The 6,466-nt window shown below is 36.9% G+C and overlaps 1 protein-coding gene across 1 annotated transcript in view; it reads right to left on the bottom strand.

Annotated features, from left to right (window-relative positions):
* Positions 1–6,466, bottom strand: part of TMEM245 (transmembrane protein 245) — a 102,140-nt gene that overhangs the window by 93,012 nt on the left and 2,662 nt on the right. The window lies entirely within an intron of this gene.

Below are 6,466 nucleotides of genomic sequence, written 5' to 3'. Positions count from 1 at the left end.
TTCCCTACAGTAAAACTAAACGACTCTACTAATCACAAAGCATCATACACAGAAACTCTCTAATAACCTCATATTTTAAAAGAACATACACAAAAGATGGAAAGAATACATAACCTAGAACAAATGTGAGCACCAAGAATTTATTAAAACAACCTGAACCTTGAAAAAAAAATAGGCAAATTAAAACACAAAAAGGACTTTATGCTGTAATTCAGAGAGTGAAGAAAAAGGAACTGATATGGTTACTACAAAAGCCAGAAAAAAACTACCTCCTACTTTACTTTGATCATATCTTCAAAATACTCTTCGGGTCTTAAAAATGTTTGTAGCTTCAGACCTGAGAATTCAGCTTTGGGACCTTACTAAGTAATGATAAATTCTGAAAAAGGGTTAAAAATAAAGAAGCTCATCATAGACTAATTTAGAACACTGAAAAGCTGATAACCTAAAAGTTCAATAACTGGGAAGTGGTTAACTCTGGATGAGTCACTCAGTAAAATGTTATGCAATCATTAAAACAGGCTTTTTTAAACAAAGACTGTATCACTTAAAATATTCCTAAGATATTATTAAGGAAAAAACAAAATTAAAAAACACATGTGACATGAGTATATCTACTGTATGGTGGAGGAGGGGGAGGAAATGTACGAAAAAGTTGTATTTAGGTGATAAGATTTTGTTTTCCCCTTTTCCCTTTCTCTATATTTTCCAAATTGCCTTTAATGAGCACTAGTTCTTTTATAATGAAAAGGATATTAAAATATTTTTCTTCAAGCAACTAATAAGATGAAATATTAAAGAGATCTTAAGCCCCAGATATATGAGCACATGGGAAGGGAGACTACAGCTGCTTCCAAAAAGTTCAAGCTTGTAGGACCATACAAATTTAACCCTGGGAATTTATAGAGAATTTGAGATATGACTGTAGAGCTCAGAACAAAACCTGAGTGTAGTAACAGTACACTTACGTAACACTTTGCCCTGTTCTAATACTTTAAATACATGAACTCATTTAATCCTCATAACCCCAGGAAAAAAGTACCATTATCACTCCCATTTTAGAGATGAAAGAAACTGATACTTCAGAGAGGTGACTTGCACAAGGTCACACAGCTAAAAAGTGACAGAGTCGGGAAAGATGGGTTCAAGGCCTCTGGGGCAGCAGACTTAGCCTTGGACAGGCAGTGAGACGGGAGGAAAATCCAGGTAGAAAGACAGCCAAGGTCAAAAAGCTTTGAAAGGATACCACCCAATCAGTATCTTAAAGATGGAAGAGAAATCAGCCAGAAGTCTCTCTTCTAGAACCCTGTCCTCCTGCCTCCAGGGGACATGGGTTCAATCCCTGGTCGGGGAACTAAGATCCCACATGCTGCAGGGCAACTAAGCCCGCGCACCTCAACTAGAGAGAGAAAACCTGCACGCCACAACTAGAGAGAAGCCCATGCACCACAACGAAAGATCCCGCATGCCACAACGAAGATCCCGCATGCTGCAAGTAAGACCTGATGCAGCCAAAAAATAAAACATAAATAAATAAATAAATACTGGTTTTTTTTAAAGCAAAAAAAAAAAGAAGTGACAGAGTCAGGATTAGAACCCAGGAACCTGGCTCCAGAATCTGCTTTCTTAACAATAAGGAGAATAAAGGGTAGTGCCAGAAAAATAAAGAGGAAAAGCTGCTCCAGTATTCACAAGGGAAAAAAAAAACAGTTGATTTTTATGACTACAAATTGCTGAAATTTAAAAAGAAAATGATCCTCAGCAAGTGGATGGTCTTCAGTAGTATGCTACACAGGGGTAATCAGCCCTGCCTTATTAAACATGTAGTCAGTAATTTAGATGAAAGACTAGAAGGCATATTGGCCTAATTTGTAGATTACACAAAATTGGGAATAGTCAATATAAATGATTCAAAAAGATATCCTGAAATTAGAACAATGGGCTACTCAAATAAGATTAAATTCAATAGAGAGAAATGCAAAGTTCTGCTTTTAGGTTCAAAACTCATCTATACGAGTACAGAATGGGAAGAGGATAGCTGGTCAGAAATGTAACTGGTATGAATGCCTATTAATAAAAGTACAACACATCAGGGAAAGTGATTGTTTCAGTGACTTACACTGTCAAACCACATTGGCAATAAAATTCAGACTGGGAAAGGAAATGGAAATCACAACATAGGAGATACAGACACAGCTGGGGGAAAAAACTGTTCAGCTTAGAAAAGAGAAGGAAATAAGATTTGATAGCTATCTTCAAATAGCTGGGGAAATGTCATCTGAGAGAGGAACAGACTTAATTTTCTGTGGTTCTGAGGGCAGTAATAATAGGTGGAAATTAGGAAGCAACATATTTCAGCTTTATATAATAAATTTTTCTAATAAACTGTAGATGTCTAAAACGGGAACGAGCTACCATCGCTAAAAGTCTGAGCAAAAGCTGACTGGAAGTCAGGCATGACAAAGTAGGAGAGTGTGCCCTCAGTGAGAAGCTGAACTAGAGGATCACAGAAGGATATACTTTCAGATTTTAAGCCTATGATACTTTTCAACCAATCTTCAAGAAGTTTTTGTTTCTTATCTGTATTCATAAGGAATGAGCATCACTGGCAAAGAGAGGACAAAAATGAGAGACTGCATACTTCAGATTTTTTCCAAGAAACTCATGATCTAAAGAGAGGTATGTGTTTTCACCCAGTAAACCTGAAACTCACAGATAACCTCATTTCAGTTTAAAATAACAACTTATTAAATATACTCCCCAACTCCACTTCTACAAATTTGGTTTACAGAAGAACTACACACTGTGCAGATATAAAAATGTTCACTGTGGCAGTTTAAAATATTAAACAAACAAATTAAATATAACAAATTAAATGCCATTTTATAGGAGACTGTTTAAATTATGGTATCTCCAAAAATGAAATAATTATTCAGACTTTCAAAAGTGATAACTTTATTCAATGACACAGGGTAAATTTATGCATATGCATATTTATAATGGTGAAAATATACTCACCAAAATGTTAAAAAATACTGTCTCTGAATGGTTGGATTTCAGGGGGTAAGTCGCATCTTTACACTTCAAGTATTGAATTTTCTTCTAAGAGTAGTATTATCTTTATAAATAGTAAATGTCTTTTACCTAAAAAATCTTTTGACTTTTTTTCAGTATTTTCAAGAGTTTCCTCAGAAAAAATTCACAGAATATTATTAGTTGAAAAAGTATGGCCATTTATAAAAACACTTTAAAGTTTCTATTAAACCATAATGATTTTACAGTTACCAATGTTTAAAAATGTTTATCAGATACTAATACAAATTCAGTGCTAAAATAATTTGGTAGGAACACTGTCTAAAAGGCATCCAGAAAAAAAAAAACTTTAGACTATGCTACTATTAAAAAGAAAGAAGTATATCTGAAAGTACTATCAAGGAAAGATATCCACAATACAATGATAATGAAAGAGCAATGATAAAAGAAAGAGAATTATATAAATATATATAAAATTTTTGTTTTAAAAAACAAAACCCCTACACTTTATGCATTCACACAGGTGTAGAAATAAGTTTAGAAGGCTATTCACCAGTTAACAACAGTAACATCTATACAGTGGGAAGAGAAAAGCGACAATTCACTTTTACCATATAAACTTACATGCTGCTTAAATTTTTATATATATATAACAAGCATGTTTTACTTGAGTCAATATTTTAAATGGCTAAATATTCTTTAACTTACTGAAAATAAGGATTTGTACATTCAAATTTCATACATAATTTCCAGTATGGATTCCTATAAGTGTGCCTTTATGAGAGCTTTTTATTTCTGTCTCTCTCTGAGAAAACCTGCTCAAGTATGAATTTTCTTCCAGGAATAAATCAATGAGCCACAGTTTAAACAGAAGAAGGCATACTTTCCCAAACTATGTTCTTCAGAGCAATGTGACTGATCTTTTCAAAATATACATTCAATACTCATTTTAAAGCACCAATGTGTGCTAGATACTTAAGACTGTCCATAAAAACTGGCAACATTTATTTAGCACTACAAGTAAAGCAAACTAATAAACAATCACATTTTCCTTTCATTTGACTTATTAACCACATATACTTTTCTGATTAAATAAGATATTAAATGCATAAAACATAAGTAGACTTTGCCCTATAGACTATGTCTTTGATTTATTGTCATCTGGGTATTAACTGGAAAAGCAACTTGGCTTGCTTCTATTGCATGATTTTGCAGAACAGTTTCCTCAGTCTTTTACAGAGGGAATAAAACTACTGATTTCTTCCCAACTTATGGAGCCACAGCCCTAATCAGCTACTGCTTCAGGTACTTCATTCTCCTTTAAAACTTCATTCTTGGGCTTCCCCAGTTGCGCAGTGGTTGAGAGTCCGCCTGCCGATGCAGGGGACACGGGTTCGTGCCCCAGTCCAGGAAGATCCCACATGCCACGGTGCGGCTAGGCCCATGAGCCATGGCCGCTGAGCCCGCGCATACGGAGCCTGTGCTCCGCAACGGGAGAGGCCACAACAGTGAGAGGCCCGCGTACCGCAAAAAAAAAAAAAAAAAAACTTCATTCTCCTTTATTCTAATTTGAAAACTTTGTTCTCTTCATGGTGTGGCAACTTAAGAGTCAAGACTCTTTTATAATCAAAGTCTTTAACTGAGAAAGAACCTAAGTACTGGAAACTTTCCTCCTTACTGTTGCCAGGCAAGTAAAACATCCCAGGCCTGGCTGGCTGGCTAACGTGCATTTCCCAAGAGCCTTGCTGGCAGTACTACCAAACTCTGGGGATCTATCTGTAAAACTGAATATCCAGGAACCTTAGAAATCATCCAAGCTAACCCCACACTTCACGCAACTAGAGTTGAGTAGCCCAGAGACGGGCCCTGGTCTGTCCAACGTCACAAAGCAAGCTACTAACAGAGCTCAGTTTAGAATTTACACTCTTATCTTTCAGCCACTGTTCCTTCCACTTCATGCTTATTTATAAAGTAAAATGGAAACAATGTGATCAGAGACCATGGAGAAAACAAATCTATTACTACTGCGAAAACTGTAAATGTCTTCAAAACGTTCTAACAAGTCTGAACTAGAGGAGAGAGGAAGACCCAAAACACTCCCAGCAAACAAAAATGGTGGAGCAGGAAGGCTAGATTTTTAGATTTATCTTGACAGCTCTTGACCAAGGAAAGATGCCAAGGACCCTAAGGACTGAGTTATATGTGGGTTTGCTTCAACAGATGATTTTTTTTAAGTGTTTAGAAATCACTAAGTCAGTACAATATTCTAATATATTTGAAACTGTTTTTAAAAATTGCTCACATCATGGATGGTTACTCTTTCACTTGCAAGCAGGATGGAGAATTAGCAGAAAAGAGCTAGGAGACTGAAGGAACCCCAAAGTGAGGTGAACAGGACCTGAACTGGAAGGAAAAACTGGTAACAAAGGAAAACACAGGTAGTGAAGACATTACAAAGGAAAACAGGATAGGACTTGGAAATAACAGATACAAGGATAAGAGAGATGACTAAGGTTTCTAGATGACTAGAATCCAGGGGCCTTTGGGGGAATATGTGTGGTTAGTCCAATCCTGATATTCTTCTATTTTTTTTCCTGAAAACTAAAATCAATTTATACTATAAATAAACACAATGTATTGGAGGAAAGCTTTTAAAAATCTTTGTTGAAGGTCTTGATGACAAAGGGCCTGCAACTGCTGATAGGTCTGTTGAGTATCATTCACTGACAGAATGACCAGATCAATCTCTCAATCTCACCTGAGAAATTCCTCCCTCCTACTTCACATGACTGTTGTGAGAATGAAATAACACACACGAAAGTGCCTACCAGTACATGGTAGATGCTCAAAAGCTGGATCTTAAATGCATGAATTGTCAGCTCTCCAAAATGTAGATTTCCTTAAATTCACTTTTCTCTCTACCTCCCCCAGCCATACCTCTCAGCAGCAGCAGGCTCCAATTTACAGGTTGTTTAGAAAGCATAAAGACTCTTTTTCTATGACAGGCAGCCCTTCTTGGGCTCCCAAAACCAAACCAGCTGTGAACTATGATAGAAAAGTTATAGAGAGGGCGCCCTGCCCAGTCACATGACCTTTCACTTCTTGTCAGGCCCTAATCAGCGCTCCTGACTGAGAAGTGAGCACTCCCTGTCTCCGCTTCCCAGGTACACTTTTAGCTCACCTCCATCCAACCACCCGCTCCTGAGAACTGCTTCAAGAAAACACAGCCGCAAGCTTCTCTCGAACTCAGCTCAACCTCAATTTAGGCTCCCTACTCACTTCTAATTAACTCATACTGTGTCTTTTATAATGGGGTTTTTTACCCCTTCCTCCCTTGCCCCCATCACTTTAGGCAAACAGCTGAGTTTCAAGCCTTTTCAAAATTATTAATTGGCTTGACCTTCCTTCCCCTCTTCTAACCTAATCAATCTTG

The sequence above is a fragment of the Lipotes vexillifer genome, unplaced genomic scaffold (genome assembly GCF_000442215.2).
Source record: "Lipotes vexillifer unplaced genomic scaffold, Lipotes_vexillifer_v1.1 scaffold230, whole genome shotgun sequence".
Classification (NCBI taxonomy): Eukaryota; Metazoa; Chordata; class Mammalia; order Artiodactyla; family Lipotidae; genus Lipotes; species Lipotes vexillifer.
The sequence above is the reverse complement of the archived record's forward strand: the minus strand, read 5'-3'. Positions and strand labels throughout refer to the sequence as shown.